General features: G+C 39.1%; 1 protein-coding gene across 1 annotated transcript in view; it reads right to left on the bottom strand.

The window, feature by feature from the left end:
* The window catches only part of HHAT (hedgehog acyltransferase), a 535,206-nt gene that overhangs the window by 269,408 nt on the left and 247,890 nt on the right, over positions 1 to 17,908 (bottom strand). The window lies entirely within an intron of this gene.

Genomic DNA, 17,908 nt, shown 5'->3' with positions numbered 1-17,908 from the left:
AAGGGAAAGGGAAGGGGAAGGAATAAGAATTTATTTATTTATCCATTCATTCATTCATTCATTTATTAAGTACCTACTATCTTCTAGGCACTGTGCTCAACCTAAGTGTTTTAGAACTATCTCACTTGATCCTTGTAACAACCCTGTGAGGTAGGTTCTATTTAAAACACCATTTCGCAATTCAGAAAACTGAGGCAGAAAGAGGTTGTAACTTGTCCAAAGTCACACAGCTAGTAAGTGTCTGAAGCTGGATTTGGACTCAAGTCTTCCTGATCTTATTCCCTCATCATTCATTTGATGGCAGTTTAAATCCATTAGCTACAGCTAAGAACTAAATCTATTCTATGAGTAACAGTAACTAAAAACTGAAAGGTAAAAAGAAAGGAAAATGACAGAAAACATAAGATCCTATAGAAGGAAGGTCACATGTATATCTATGCCTTGTATATTCCTTTAATAAAGCTGGACTGCTACAAGCATGAAGTGATCTGTTTATCAAGATACTATCTTCTTTGGAGAATGCATTGAGCAAAGGTTGAGGAAATAGAATGTTTAAGAGGGATTCTCTAATTCTCTCCCTAGGTCTTATACATTTTAGTTCATTTATGTGGTGAGGTAAAGAGCAGCCCCTAGTAAACTTCTGACTCCCCCATCTTTCCAGTGTTCTATGGGCCACTTTTTCCCCCTCTTATTTTATTTTTTTCAATTACATGTAAACATATTTTAACATTCTTATTTTAAAGTTTTGAGTTCCAAATTCTCTCCCTCCCTTCCTTCCCCTCTCCTTGAAAAGACAAATATGAAAAGATCAAAATTAATATTACCTCCGATTTCTATTGTTTTGATTTTTGTAACTGAGTTAGTATATGCCTGAACTTACCTTCTCAGGAATGTAGTTTAACCTCTGAATTAGTTTAAAGGTGTGGTTGAAAAGTTAATGTCATTCATGCCATTAGCCCTTGAGACATCTGCTTGTTGTCTGTGAGCCCAAACCAGCTTAACCTGGTGCCACCCTCCAAAAAACATTTTCTCGGTCCTTGCCAATTCTTGGGCAATTAGAGGGGAGGATTGATCTCCCACAAGAAGACAAAAAACTGGGTGATATTCACCTCCTAGTCAAGTTTACAAGAGGCAGCAGAGTCCCATAAAACAATTATCTTTCTTAATTTTCAGAGAGAGGCACAATTAGCTGAACCTGAATGTCAATCCACTTTTCCTATATCCACCTGTAAGTAAGTTCCCAAACTGCCCAGGCCCTCCACCTTTCCTTCATGTCAATAAAGAGGGTCCCCCCTTTTCATTTGAGTCACTGACTTTGCTGAGGTTGCTGGAGTGACCCACTTTGTTAAGAGTTATACACATCACTATTATTATCTTGCTTGGAGTCTATACCCAAGTCTACCCTTATTGAATTTATACACAACACAAGCAAGTTGATACAGGTTATATATGTTTAGTCCCACAAAACATATTTCCATATTAATCAGGTTGTGAAAGAAAACACGGACCAAAAACAAAACAATGCCAAGAAAGTTAAAAAAAAGTTTTCTTTGATCTACACTCAAACTCTATTAGTTCTTTCTCTGGAGGTGGATAGTATTTTTTTTTATCCTAAGTCCTTTAGAATTGTCTTGGATCATTGTACTGCTGAATAGCTAAGTCATTCACTGTTGATCATTATACTGGTTCTGCTTACTTCACTTCACATCAGTTCAGGTAAGTCTCCCCAGGATTTTCTGAAATCAACCTGCTTGCCATTTATTATAGCACAATAGTATTCCATCACAATCATATACTACAACTTGTTCAGCCATTCCTCAATTGATGAGCATTCCCCTCAATTTCTAATTCTTTTCCACTACACACACAAAAAAAGCTGCTATAAATATCACTAAGCCTGGAATCAGGAAGATCTAAGTTTAAATCCAGCCTCAGACACTTATTAACTGTGTGTTCCTGGGCAAGTCACTTAACCCTATTTTCCTCAGTTTCCTCAACTATAAAATGAGCTAGAGAAAGAAATGGCAAACCACTACAGTACCTTTGCCAAGAAAATCCCAAATGTTGTCAGGAAGAGTCAGACACAACTAAAAAAAACCCCAAATAATAACAACAATGTCCTTTCCCTTTGTCCTCTTTGGAATACAGACCTAGTAGTGGTATTGTTGTGTAAAAGGATATCCACAGTTTTATAGCCCTTTGGGTGTCGTTCCAAATTTCTCTCCAGAATGGTTGGGTCATTTCACAACTCCACCAATAGTGCATGTGTCCCAGTTTTACCACATCTCCTTAAACATTTGTTATTTTCCTTTTCTGTCATATTAGCCAATCTGATAGAGGTAAGGTAGTGCCTCAGAGTTGTTTTAATTTGCATTTCTCTAATCAATAGTGATTTAAAGCATTTTTTCAGGTGACTTGATAACTTTGATTTCTTCTTAAAACTGCCTTCCATATCATTCGTGATATGATACTTTTGACCATTTATCAATTGGGTAATGACTTGAATCTGGATAAATTTGACTCAGTTCTCTATGTAACTGAAACTTTATCAGAAAATAAATTTCTTGTAATTTCCACGCCACCCAGGTTCTTTCTAATCTTGGTAGCATTGTTTTGTTTGTATAAAACCTTTTTGATTTAATGTAATCAAAATTATCCATTTAATACCCATTTAATATCCATTTAATGCTCTCTTTTTCTTGTTTGGTCATACATTTTTCCATTGACCACTTTTCTTAACTAAAATACCCTCTCCTCTCTTCCAATTCATAGTCCCTTTCATTTTCAAAACTCAATTCTTCTAGGAACCTTTCCAAGATTAAACTCTATCCATTATCTTCAGAAATAAAGTAGAAGTCAATTAGAATGGTGCTATTTGTACATAACTGTGCACATCTTTATTTTCCTTTTAAATATTATCATGTCATTTTATATGTGTATGTTCTCTGTATTAGATACTACTTGACAGCAGAGATAACATCTCTTTTTCCTATTGTCCGTAGTAACTTGCTAGAAGCATGGCTGACATTTAAAAAATTTAACAAATTTCACAAATTTCACTGTGGCCAATGTAGCACCCAGGTACCAAATGTTTATGGAATTTTCCAGAGGCAGCATGGTGCAGGAAATAGAAGGCTGGCTTTGTCAGGAAGACCTGGGTCTAAGTCCTGCCTCTGATCACATATTAGTTATGTGACGATGTGCAGATCACTTAAACTCTCATTGACATAGTAAAATCTCTAAGATTCTAAGTTCTGCCAGGAAATGCATTAGTAAAGGGAGTTTCCAACAATATAAATACTGATATTACAGCAGCACTCCTAGCAAATGTTGGGAATCAACAGCAATATAACTGCTATCATAGGTCTGAATACATTCCCAATACCCTTTGTTTTACTATTATTAGTATACCCTTCTCAAATTCCTTTTACTTGTATGACTCTGAACTGGGCACTGACTTCCAGGTCACACTGTGCTCCCATCTTACAACTATTTACAAACCCAAGGGATGCTAACAGCCATGAAAAAGGGCTGACATGAAGAGGAACCAAAAAGCCAACTGGGAAGGGGGATGGTAATGAGGAGACCAACGAGTGCAGAGGACATTAATATAGTAGCCTTGAAGGTAGGAGTGAGAAGCTTGGTCATAAAGATACCAGTGATTTGGAACCAAACCCAAGGTCTAGAGAAGACCATAGAGGGTCCTAGTCACCAGAGTAAGACCTCACCTTGCCTACCCAATTTCTTGAATGCCTTAACAATATGCCCAAATACCACATGGAGGAAAAGGAGAAGGAAAGGGATAAGTATGTGTGGGTTTGGGGAGGAAGAGGATAGTAAAGACAGACTGCAAAATGCAGTCAAGAATTGACTAAAGGGTTGAAAGGGCTCAATACTATGGAAAAGTGACTGTCTAGAAACCCACTGGGGAATGGCTTCTCCTCCCAGAGTTTCCTCTGTGCAAATTCCTGGGCCCTACCCACAAATCCCCACACATGAGAAGGATTAGGATACACCTGGTCTCTGGAGAATCTGAGCAACAGCAGAAGTGGGTAGAACCAAAGAGGAGGAAGATAAAAGATAAGCAACCAAAAATAAAGTGGAAAAGCTTCAAGATTCAAAAAAGTATAAGGGAGACAGCTGGTATAAAAACCTGGGTCATGGGCAAATAAATGAAAAGAAAAAAGTTATTTTAAGAAGAAAAATAAGTAAACATACAAATAGGACAGAACAAAATGAATAGGTCCTATACCATGAAAAAAATATCAACCCCCCCCTCCCCCACAGTGAAAAAGCAAATTCCACAATGTTCTAGGGATCACGGAAGCACAACAAGAAACTCCAGAATAGTTCAAAAGAGAAAACTTTTCAAAGGAAGCATTCTAAGTGAAATTAGGTCAGAAATCATAGGTCTCAATGTACAACTTTAAAAGAAAAACAGGAGGATAAAATAATTAGAAAACATAGCAAAGAATCTCTCCAAAAGAACTGAGGCTCTGAAAGATAATTACATATTTGAAACACAAGAATAAAGAACTGGAAGAAAATTTGGCAGAGAGGAAGCAAAAGGCAAAAACCACATTTAAAACAAAAACATAAATCCTATATAAGTACAAGTGACTGAACTTGAAGACTGTATGCACAGAGATAACTTAAGAATTATAGATCTCTTAGAACATGACAAAATCTCAATAGCATATAGCAGGAAATAATACAAATAAACTGCCTGAAACTTTTGAATAGAAATAACCAAATCTATGTCATAGGAGGATTATGGGCCCCGGTCACCCCAACAATTCTCTGGGGGGTTCAAGGAACTTTTTCCTTGAAACCTCAGGGGTTTTCCCTTGAAATCAAGTAGGCCTCTCCTTGAACTCAATCAAGGACACACACACACACACACACACACACACACGCACCTAACGGAGATAAGCGGCACAGATCGAATTGAGCATGCTCCAGGACCATCACCCTACATTCCAGTCATCCTAAGCACCTGGATGAGGTAATCCAGGAGAAGACCACCTGGAACCGTCCATCAGCAGACTGCTTAGACCCATCAGGACAAAGTTGACACCCACCACCAGATCGCTCACGAGGGATTCTTCCTACCCCAGCACAACGCTGGAAGACCACCAGCTCCTCACCCAATAAGAGACTCTTACCCACCCCATCTAAACCCTATAAAATGGCACCCCACAAGGTAGCCAGGGAGGAAAGTGTTTTGTTCTGGCAAAACCTTCCTCCCGGCCAGTTTCTCTTGTACCCCAATAAACCTGTTCTTTTATTCCTAATTAGGTCTTCTGCAAGAGTGTAATTCTTTACAGAGGAATCCTAAGGACCCACATGCTTTCTTCTATCGGTTTCTCCCCCATATCATCTACATATTGCTACCAGTGATAAAAAGTTTACACACAAATCTCCAAGGTACATATGGTTAAATTTTACAGTTTCACAAACTAATCTTGTAATTATCCATAAGAAAGACTTTCAACTAAGAAGAAACACCAAATAGTAAAACCTGGTCACAAGAAATCAAGAAAAAGGCAAAATAATATATTCCACAAAAGTACAGGATGTCAAGTTGAAATTCAAAATAATATATCAGTCAATCAACAAGCATTTTAAAAATGTTTAATATGTGTCATGCACTGAACCAAGATCTAAGTTTTTCACAAAAATGCAATAGTTCCTGCCCTCAAGAAGCTCACATTTTAATGGTAGAAACATCCTCTATATGTATAACTATATGCATAGATAGATAGATAGATAGATAGATAGATAGATAGATAGATAGGATGTCCCAAAAATCTTAGTGCCATTTCAAGCTATTAAACCTTAAAAAAGCACTGACTATTGGGATACCCTATATTTACAACATAAATACCAGTTAGTTTTGAGTGGGCGTGCACAAGCATCTTAGGCAATCAGGAAAGGTTTCATACAGAGGGATGCACTTGAGTTGAATCTTGCAGGAAACCAAAGACTCAAAGAGATAGAAGTGAGTAATAGTGCATTCCAGAAATAGGGAACATAGGGACAAAGGCAGGAGATAAATGGTATATATGAAGAATAGCAAGTAGACCGGTATGAAAAAGGAAAGTAGTATTGTGCAAGAAAGCTTGATAGGTAAGAATAGACTGTGTGTTACAAAGAGGTTTAAATGCCAAAAGGAGGAGTTTATATTTCATCCAGGCAAAATCAGGCCACTAGGGCTTATTGAATGAGGGGTGGAATGGGTGAGAAGGGAGATAGCATGATTTGATCTACAATTTAGCATATGTGTGGATGATGGATTGAAGTGGGGACCAGCAAGGCATAGGAAGGCCAAATAAGAGGCTAGCACAATAGTTTAGGTTAAGTAGTGATGAGAGCTTGAACTAGAGTGATTGCATGAATGGATAAGAAGAGACTATGTGAAAAATGTTATGGAAGAAAAAAATATTTGGTAACTATTTCGATATGTAAAGTAAGATAAGGATCATAGTAAGGAGATGCGTGAATGGTGAAGAAATGAAGTAAGATGTACTTAGTCCATAGTCAGACTTAGGAGTTAAGGATCACACCAAGATTGGGAACCTGAATGACTAGGAGAATGGTAGAGAACAACAATGGATAAATTTGGAAAAGAGATAGGTTTGTGGGACAATAGAATGACTTCTGTTGTAGATATTTAGAGTTTGGAATATTTATCAGTCATCCAGCTGAAAATGTCTGATAAAGAGATGGTGATACAGAATTGGCACTCAGGAGATAGATTTTGGTGGGATATATAGATCCATGAGTCATCTATACAGAGATGTTAATCAAACCCATGGAAGCTGACAAGGTTACCAAGTTAGAGAGTGTGGAGAGAAAAGAGGAGAGCAATCAGGGCAGAGCCTTAGGGTACATACACAGTTAATGGCAAGAATGCTGAAACATCAAAGGAGACTAAGAAAGAACAATCATAAAGGCAGGAGGAGAAGCAGGAGATATCTCTGTTCCAAAATGCCAGAGAGAAGAAACAATCCAGGAAAAGAACATGGTCAACAGCGCTAAATGCTACAAAAACATCAGTAAGGATGAGGATTGAGAAGAGGCCATTAGATTTGGCAATTATTACATCATCTGTTACTGTGGAAAGAGCAATTAATTTGATGGATAACAAACAGCACAAGCCTAGATTGCAGGGGGTTAAAAAGAATGTGAGGAGAAAGGAAATTAGAGCTCTGAGGATAAAGAGCTTTTTCAGGGAGGTGGACTGAAAAACAAAGGAGAGATTCAGCATGATAACAAGGACAAAGAGACTTTAGTGAGCATTTGTTGTTTTTTAAGGCTGGGGAAGATTTAGGCATGTTAGTAGGTACAAGGAAAGAACTAGGAGATAAGGAAAGTGCAGATATTAGAGAAAGAACAGAGGATAAAAGTGGAGGGAATCTGATGGAGAAGACTGAAGAAAAAGGGATCAAAAGTACTAGGAGTACCCTTGTTGAAGAGGTGAAGGGTAGACTGGGGGAAGAGAAAGATTAGATTTCTTCATCAGAAACTGAATTTACAGAGGAAATGGGAAGTGAATTGCTTGTGAAATGAGGAAGGTGTTATGGGCCCAGGGCACCCCAGAAGTTCTCTGGGGCACATCTAAACTAAACCAGAGGACAGACACACCTAGAGAGATAAGTGGAACCAGATCAGACTGAGCTAGCTCCTCCACCCCCACCCTTCTTTCTAGTCTCCCTCAACCCAGGGGAGATAAGATTAGGTGTGGCTGCTTCCTTTGTGTCAGGTGGAGATATACTTGAGAGATCTACCGCCACCCCTCACCCAATTCCTACAGCCACCACCAGTGGGGGATGGTCCTCCCTCACTAAAGGAACTTTCCACAGTCAGATGGTCACCCCCATCAGTCCTCTATAAAAGTACCTGCCAGTGTCCTGCTCAAGAAGATTGGTATCTCAGAGCCATGTGCTTTGTGCCATGCCTCTCTCCCCATGAGAAGTCCAAGGATTTCTTTCATGGTTTCCCTTCCCCTCCCTTCCCTTGCCTCTAAATAAACAACCATCTTATTCTAACTGCTTTTGTGTGCAAGAGGGTGTAATTCTTTAAAGAGGAATTCCCAAGGACCCCAACCCCTACCCAAAACCCCTATCCCCACCCCAAAATCCCCTATCCCATTCTTCCCATGACAAAGGGAAGAGAGGGTTCTCAATAAATGGCCTCGATTTTCTTTTTGCAAACTAAGAAGGAAGAGCCTCAGCTAAGAGGGTGTTTAATAATGAAAAAAAGTCAGAACTTAAAAACAGAGAAACATTTGAGTCATATCTGCCATCTATCTCTATGCCCCCCCCAAAATCCCATAGGGTTTCAACTTGCTAACACTCCAAACAGGAAGGTAAATAAGCATTAATTAACAAGAAAATATTGAATAATGAAATTAATTTTCTCATGTTTATAGGCTCCTATTTAAAGAGAAAAAAATAAAAATTGAACCAATTGGCAAAAGAAATAACAAAATCTACACAGGACTAAAAAGGGGGCTTAAAGGCTAAAGATTAAAGGATAATTTAAAGGATCAGAAGAGGGAAGAGAAGCTCAATTAATCTTCCATGGACTCAATCCCAAGATCCAATATAAATGAATCAATACCTTTTGTGAGACAGAGAGCAGTGGCAGATTCATGAATGGGAAGAGAGGAGTGAAAAGAACAGAATAAGAAGTGAATGAAATAAGAGGATGTTGAAAAAACAAATGTAGACAGGGTTTTGTTTTGTTCTTTTGGGGTTTTTTTTGGGGGGGGTGGCTTTGGGGAGGGGGTGGCTTATGAGGTTAGTAGTGAAAAGGAGGAGAAATATATGATGAGAGAATACCACAAGACAAGTGAAGATTTTTAAAGCACGTTTATAAAAGGGAATGATCATATTGGAGAGTTCTTAGAGGAAATAGGAGTGGATCAAAACAGGGTTTGGGGGGCAGCTATGTGGCACAGTGGATAAAGCACCAGCCCTGGATTCAGGAGGACCTGAGTTTAAATCCGGCTTCAGACACTTGACAGTTACTAGCTGGGCAAGTCATTTAACCCTCATTGCCCCACCAGAAAAAAAACAAAACCCAAAAAACCAAAAACCAAAAACTAAACAAAGCAAAAAAAAAAAAAGACAGGGTTTGGTCTTGGTAAAGATGTCTAACACTTCCCCTAAGACTGGAACAAAGCAGGAAAGAGTGGGGAGTTAATGTTGAAGGGATTTGAGGACTAGATATTGAGAGAAGAGAGAGCTCATGATAAATGGCCTCAAAAAGTCAAGTCCTTTGCTGAGAAGGGGAGGGTAGAGGAGATCTTGGTGGCTTAAGAAAAGAAGAGAGGGTTTTGAACAGGTGCTGTGAAGAGTACAACAGGGAGTCAGTGAGGACAGAGTAAAAGGACTGTTGTGCAGCATAGAGTGCCCCCTTAGGATTAGATAATACAAATTGGGAGTAGACCTAATCATCATTTTTCTTGACTTTCTCCAGTAGCATTCAGCAGCATGTGAATAGGGGCAGAAAAGTGAGATAATAGGTAAAGCCTAGCTTTGGGATCCGGAAAGAAAAGAGAAGCATCAACAAAGGGAATGAGGTGCTCAAGGGTAGAATAAAACATGAAGTTGAACTAGTTAAGTGTAGGAAGAAAAGCAAGACAGGGTGTGTTGATAGGCTGAGAAAGCAGAGAGGGATGCAATGACTGGAAGGTATAGTGAGAAAAAGGATAGGTCTAAGAGGGTTTAGGAATAGGCAGCTTGTTTATTTAAAATAAGGCTTATCTGGGGCAGCTAGGTGATGCAGTGGATAGAGCACTGGTCCTGGATTTAGGAGGACCTGAGTTCAAATCCAGCATCAGACCCTTGACACTTACTAGCTGTGTGACCCTGGGTAAGTCACTTAATCCCAATTGTCTCACCAAAAAAATTAAATAAAATAAAATAAGGCTTGTCCAAATCATGCCATTGCTACTGTACTTCCTAGAACCAGTCCTCCTTAGAAAGAAGCATTTGGGGGCACAAAGCGGGGGTATGAATTCATTTGTCTCTATCCCATTTTTTGTTTGATTTGTTTCTGACCATTGAGTCTATTGTACCACTTCCCATTTTCTCCTCACCACCTGCTATTCTATGATAAAACTAGTCTCTCAACTCAAAACCTTGGCATTCTACCCTCTTAGTGACTAAAGGTCTGAACACATTCCAAATTACATCTAGATTAAAAAATGCAGTCTCAGAATCCAAATTGTTTATGTCTTATTTGAGTAACTTTAACTACTGCCATAGATGCTGGATTCTCGGTTCTCAAATGGCTGATATTGCATTACCTAGGTTAGTTACCATGTCTGGCTTCACATATCATACTGAGAGATATTTCTGTGCAAAGAATGTGATTGACCTTTTTTTAAAACAAGTTCCAAATGACCCTTGTGTGTGCAAGTTGCAGCCAGGGAAGTCAACAAATCAACCATGTGGTTATCAGTGCTATCCTAACCTAGCTATATATCACATCCTTAGAAATGAGAAAATCTCATTGGAAATGCAATTACTCTCCAATGATTCAACAAGAGAATACTCAATTCCCACTCCTATGGGGGAAGTTGTTCTTCAAAATGTACTCTGGACTCTCCCTAAAGAATTCAGAGATAGGGTCCTCTTTCCTGGGAATCCTCTTGTCTGGGGTCCATCCCTTGGCATATGACTTTTATTTGCTAAGGTGATATAAAATTATATTTGGTAAGATGATATATAAAACAGATTCGGCTTGTAGATTCCTCCCCATCTTTTGTAACACTAAGGATGAAGGACAATTTGTGCATCACAAATGAGGGGAAAAGACAACCTATTTTGTGATCTTTTACTTTCTTTCTTTCTTTCCTTCTTCCTTTTGAATTTTCCCCAAGTTACATGTAAAAACAAATTTTCGCATCAATTTTTAAAACTTTGTGTTCCAAACTCTCTTCTTCCCTCCTTCCCCACCCCCCTTAAGAACTCAAGCAAGATATTTCTTTAACAAGAACATTAGTAGACTTTTTTATTAGGCACATACTGGGAGTATTTTCAAGTTAAGAAAGAACATAGGGCAACACAGATCATAGAATTAGAGCTGAAAGGGACCTTTGAAGAGATAGAATCCAATCCCCTCATTTTAAAGATTAGAAAAGGCTTAGAAGGCTTGAGATTTACCCAAGCTCATACAAGAAGCAAAATACCCAAGCCAGGATGGGAACTCAGCTCGTCTAACTCCAAACCAAAAAGTCATTTCCACTATGCTACACTTACTGTTAGCAGAAGAGCAGAATTGCTCTTTCCATTTATTGACATTCTATCGAATGCAAAGCAAACAGCTGCATACATGAAGAGGAAAACGAAAAGATGCCATGCCTGCCACCAAAGAGTTTACAACACTGCTGCTGCTGCTGATCAGAACCATGTTCACATTACAACTAACTAATGATGACAATGCAAGGTGTCATAACAGCACAAGCAAAAAGAAAGACTGTATACTAAGTAAATTGAGGTTTACCTGCAAAGCTGGATGCAGGTAAAAGCTGAGGCCCCAAGAAGGCAACATAGGGAATATTAGTCCTGGAAGGGAATTTGGACATGATCTAGTTCAACACCCTAATTTAACTAAAGAGTAAACTGAGCTCCAAGAAGACAAAGGAATTTGTCCAGTGTCACAGAATTATTGGAGACAGGAATTCAGGTGGCAAGGCAGTGACATTTCCACTATGCCACGCTGCCTATTCACTTCAACTTAACAGACATTTATTAAGTATCTCATGGCACAGTAGAAAGAGGAGCCAGGGACAGATGGGGGCACAGTGGATAGAGCACTGGCCCTGGAGTCAGGAGGACCTGAGTTCAAATTTGGCCTCAGACACTTGACACTTACTAGCTGTGTGACCCTGGGCAAGTCACTTAACCCCAGTTGCCTCACCAAAAAAATTTTTTAAATTTTTAAAAAAATAAAAAGAGGAGGCAGGTAGACTGTATTCAAGAACTGCCTATGACACATTCTGGTTGTATGAACTGGGCAAGTCACTTACCATTTCAGTATTCTAGGCAATTCTATAAGTTGCGAGAAAGGTACCAGCCTGCATTAGCAGGAAGGTTCAGTTGTTCTTGTTGTTTAGTCATTTTCCAGAAGTGTCAGACTATATTATAAACAAAGCATTGTAGAAAATGAATACAAAGGAAAAACCAAGATAGCCCATGTCCTCAAGGAGCTTATATTCAATTGGGAGAATATAGCATGCAAACAAATAAGTAAATTCAAGGTGTGTAATTAAAAGAGAAAGAGCTAATTAATAGGGAATGGAGGAAAGGAGTGATCAGTAGAGAAGGTACTTGTGATCCCCCAGGAAAGTAAACAAATTCTGGAGGCTGGAGAATAAGCGATCTCCTCCAGTCAGACCCACATTGTCCAAGTCACTCAGTGACTTTGATGCCCAAATAGGCAGCTGATCAGTAACCATAGTGACAATCCTCTTGTTTCTCCAAGTAGCATGCTGCTTCTGCATTCTCTCTCTAGAACATAAGATCCCCAAACTCTCAAACACTAGGACACAAAATTTGCCCACAAAGGCAAGCCTCCAAAGTTGGTGCTCCTCAGGAAATCTCCATTTTTCTTTCTCCAAGGCTATATTCTAGGACCACACTTCCTAGGAAATTCAAAAATCAGCCTTCCTCCACCAAGTAGCTTGAGGTTTTCAAACACTGTCCACAAAGTACCCTCTTGGGCTGAATGTGTCTACTTCCACACTATGCTTTTGCATGAAAACTCGAAGTATACTACCTGCAATCACCTCTTGAAGTAAGGGGTTGTCATCTCTATAAGCTATGTAGAGTTAATCCGGGGAGTACAGGAAATCTCCTCTCAGGACAGGTGGACTTGAACACATGCACCTCCCACATGCTTCTCCTATTTCAGATCCTGGGGGAAAAGAGACTATGTCTGGGCATAGGTTCCCCCTTCCCCACTCCTGAATGTAGGTCTACCCTGCTTCATTCTGGTATTTCCTGAAGTAGAAAAAGTAGTCCAAGTGAGAGAAATGGATTAGTTTGTCTGTTCTGTCTTATAGACTGTGGAAGAAGATAACTCCTCAAACAGAAATCTGTCCTTCTGAGTCTGAATCTCAGTCAGGAAGTTTAGCCAATCAGTACCAATTCAGCCAGCTGGCAGAGTGAACAGAATACCAGACTGGAGTCAGGAAGTTCTGAATGCCAGTTAGATTTGCTAAATGACTCTGAACAAGCCCCTTAACCACTCTAAACCTCATCTGTAAAATTTGGTTTAACGATAACACCTAGCCCATTGGATTGCTGTGAAGAGCAAATGAGATCATATTTATGAAAGGCTTTGCAAGTATGAAAGTGATATCTAAAAGCTAGCTATCATCATCTTCATCATTACTAAGAGTTCCTAGCTTCGACTCAGCATGACACTAGTGAAGCTACCCACACTTCACGGGCAGGTGCCCTTCAAGTGCTTCCAAACAAAAGTCTATATGCTGTAATATAATGAAGTTGATTTGGGAATTCATCAAAATGATCAAGAAGAATTGCCCTGATAAAGTCCTCTTTTTTTTTTTTTTTAAGTGAGGCAATTGGGGTTAAGTGACTTGCCCAGGGTCACACAGCTAGTAAGTGTTAAGTGTCTGAGGTCGGATTTGAACTCAGGTACGCCTGAATCCAGGGCCGGTGCTCTATCCACTGCACCACCTAGCTGCCCCGATAAAGTCCTCTTGCTAGATTTTTGTTTCAAGGAGAAGTTTGGAGTCCATTGCATTGTGCAGTTTCCCAAATGAAGTTCTGCTGGCTCGCTCTTCCTTTAAGATTGGGTTCATTGTCTATTTGCAGTAACTGCCCAGTATAAATGTTTTAATGGATAATCTTAAATGTAAAGCTTGATTTTTCCTATGTGGAGAACTAGGTCACTCTTTTGAAGGATTATGGAGCTCAGTTAGGAAGCAAGGCAACCATCTGGAGACTGAGGCAATCATCACGATATTACTTTCAAAAAGGAGACTTTCTCATTTCTAAAGAATACCTTTTCCCTTTGGAGGATGCACTGGATATTCTCCATGACAAAAATAAATTATTTTTGCAAATTGAAATTTCCTAATTTTAGGACTCACTTGATCATCATGAGAAGGTTATACATTTTTTTCTACATTACTGTAACTTTCAAGAAATCTTGTATGTTTTAACATACATGTGTTGACACCTTGTTGCAGGAGAGTCTTTGTACTCTTGACTTGTGTTTTTTCTGTAGTCAACAAGTAAAAAGGAAAGCAGGGTATCATATTTTCTGTACATGCCAGGCAGTTTTGTTATACTAAAGATGAGTTCTGAACAAAATACAACCCATGCAAGCCTCATATTTCATTTCTCATATTTTTATCAAGGATACTCAATTCATGTAGAAATGAGTCTTATAAAAAATTTAGGGGTGAGAAGATAGGCACATAGATCAGTAAATGATTATTTCTTTTGTTTGTTTATTTTTAATTTTCTGTTATGAAGTTAAAGAATATTAGCACACATGAGCATCTCAAAATACTGTTAAAAGAAAATTCTTTGTTTGGACTTTTGCCCTGATTAAGGAGGTAAAATTCAGCACAAAGCTGATTTAAATAAGTGTATTAAAAGTATGTCCAGTACACTGATGGACTGATCACTGAAGATCAGCAATGACTTTAAAATGAAGTCAGTTTTTATCGATAACTTTTGAAACGAGATACAGACAATTCAGATAGATCCATGTCAGTAAAAGCCCATTCATTGCATCTGAGTGCCTTCCCAGACTAGTAACTACATGACAATTTCCAGAGACAGACAGGTAGGGGGATGTCTTGCTACACGACAAATAGATATTATAAAGCTGCAGACTTGGTGACGCCTCCTCCAACACTGATTGACAATCACCTCTGGGAACAATGGGTCACTGAACCAACGTAACTTTCAATAATACAAAGGACAAAAACAGGTTTGCATATGAAACTGACTCTCTATTGCATATACCTTGGTTTGTCTTTTTAAGTGTATATTAAATTTATCAAAGTGGCACCTACCCTTCCTGTTTGTCTGTGTTCCCTTCTGAACCTCTTTGTTGTTGTTCAGTCATTTCTAGTCATCCAACTCTTTGTGACCCCATTTGGGGTTTTCTTGGCAAAGATATACTGGAGTGGCTTGCCATTTCCTTCTCCAGCTCCTTTTTCACAGAAAGAAACTGAGGCAAACAGAGTTGAGTGACTTGCTCTGGATCACACAGCTGGTAAGTGTCTGAGGCCAGATTTGAACTCAAGAAGAAGACTTCCTGACTTCAGTCTCTTTGCTCTATCCACTGCATTACCTAGCTCCTCCCTCTGAACCTTTCCCTTTCTCTCTATTGTATATTTTTAAGTGTTTCTTAATAAAGTTTTCTCATTGTCACTGTTTAAGTGCCTACTATATGCCAGGCATTGTGTTAAGCACTAGGGATACAAACAAGGGCAAAAGATAGTCCCTGCTCTCAAGGAGCTTAAAGTAAGATGGGGAAGACGATGTGCAAACAACTGTGTGCAAACCAGATAAAAAGAAGATAAATTGGAAATAATGAATAGAAAGAAGGTATTAACATGAAGGGAAAACCAGAAAAGTTTCTTGTAGAAAGTGGGACTTGAATGTGAAGCCAAGAGGCAGAGATGAAGAAGGAGAGGATTTCAAGCATAGGGGAAAGCTAGTGAAAATTTCCAGAGTCAGGAGATGAAGTGTCTTGTGTGTGGAACAGCAAGGAGGCCAATGTCACTGCATCACAGACTATGTGGGTATGAGTAAAGGGTTAAAATACTGGAAAGGGGCCAAATTGAGAAGGGCTTTGAACACCCAATATAGGACTTCATATTTTATCTTGGAGGTAAAAAGGAGAGTAAATGATAGAGTGGGCAGTCTGCTAAAGAAGATAGGACGGAATGGGATGACGTGGTGAAAGTATAGGGGTTTGCCTTGACAAACATAAAGGTTTGACCTTTATGTAGGCCAGGGGTGAAGGCAGAGATAGTGGTCTTGGTGAATGCTTCAGTTTTTTTCTGAGAAATGTGAGGCAAGGTTCTTAGCTGAGAGGGTGGAGGTTAGGGAAGCTATGGGAGACTTGAAAAGGCATGAAAATGTTTGGAAAAATCCCTGTGGAGAATGGGATAGTGAGTCCATGAAGGAGGTATAAAAGGACTGCTTTGCTGCAGTGAGTGCCCAGTTGAGATCATGTAATATAAATTTGTAGTGGATCCAATCAGCATGGTTTCATTCAGCAGCAAATGAGCAGGAATGAAGGCAAAAAGATGGTGTAAACCAAGGTTTAAGTTTGGCAGAGAAAAATTGGTGATATGATAAGAGAGCAAGGGAATTGAGATAATACGATGGTATAAAGTTGAAATTGTTCACTAAGGGGTTAAGAATGAAGAAGGGAAGAGACTGTAGCCAATGCGGAGGTGACAGTATAGGAAAGAACTAAGGGGTTGAAGGATCGGAGGTCATATTGAAGGTGAAAACTAGGTTTGTATTGCAAGGCAAAAGGAAAGTTATAATAAGAAGACTGATCAGATGACGTAATTTAAAAGCACATGAACATGCAATTGGAAAACTTGTGGGTAATGGAACAAGAGAATGACAATCTGCATGTAGCTGAGGTGGGTGGAGGAGCAGGTCATGAGAAATGAATAAATCAAGGAACTTTTAGTAGTTTAGGGAGTCAAACTGTACGTTGTTGAAGTCTTCCTAGTAGGAAGGTGTTAGAGAGGACAAACAGTGAGTCATGTGCAGAATTTGAGGAAAGAAGGGAAGTATCGTATAGGTTGGTAGACAACACCTACCAGAACTTTGACTGATTGGTAAATATTGATTGAATGAACCTCCCAGTAGGAGAGATTACTGGGTGATGATGGCAGAGAATGAACTTGGAAGTGGCAACAGGGAACAAAATTTATTTCAGTTCCCCCACCTCTGCCAGTGAGGGGAGGTAAGAAATGAGTGAGAGTGCAACCAGTGCTTGAAAGGGCCAGGGAAGATGAGTAATGAGGAGTGGCCCAAATCTCAGTGAGAGCCATAAAATGAAAGGAGTGGGAACGGAAAAGATTTAAGATGTAAACAAGTTTTTTACCTATGGAATGAGCATTCCAGAGACCATAGTCAAAGCTGTAGATAGTTTTAGAGTAAAACCCTGGGAAGTTGGGTTGAAAGGAATGAGAATAAAGGATCTGGCAGTTGGGGACAGAGGATTGGGTTTGAATGATGATAGCTGGGAGTTCATAGTCATGGGCATAGGGAGAGTATGACCATGTGGGAATTTGTTAATTCTTTGGGAATAAATTAAGGTGTATTGTTGACATCCTTAGGGGTTTGGCCACAGCATAATGTTATCTAAGATTGCTAGGTAGGTCAGAAAGGAAGACCAATGCAGAGGGGAATGGCTTTTCTTTCTTTTCCCTGCAGGAAAAGCAGGATAGGAGACAGGTGAGTGAATGAGGATGGAAGGGTGTTCTTCTCCATCCCCTCCATGAAGTTGTCAAAACTTAAATTCTATCCTTAGTTATTATTTAATTTTATTTATTATTTATTTAGTTAAAATTATCCTTAGTTACTTTTTTCAATTATTTGGTATTTTCCCTTCTTTTAAATATTTTCAAAATCAATCTAACTATGCCCTTAAAACTGGGTTACCTCCAACATGGACCTCCACTATATATACTAGAATGGGTCCAATTGCTTTTTCCACAATGCTATTTATACTTCCTCATGTAGCATAGTGGTGACAACCCAAATAGGTTACTTTATGGTCACTGATGAAGAAAAAGTTTCTTGTGGAAATTCTGATAAATTTTTCCCATTTTAAACAGTGTTGTCCTTAAATGTTTTCAGAATTGTCTGATTTAATT

Source organism: Dromiciops gliroides, chromosome 4 (assembly GCF_019393635.1).
Source record: "Dromiciops gliroides isolate mDroGli1 chromosome 4, mDroGli1.pri, whole genome shotgun sequence".
In the NCBI taxonomy this organism is placed as follows: Eukaryota; Metazoa; Chordata; class Mammalia; order Microbiotheria; family Microbiotheriidae; genus Dromiciops; species Dromiciops gliroides.
This window is presented reverse-complemented; position numbering and strand designations above follow the sequence as displayed.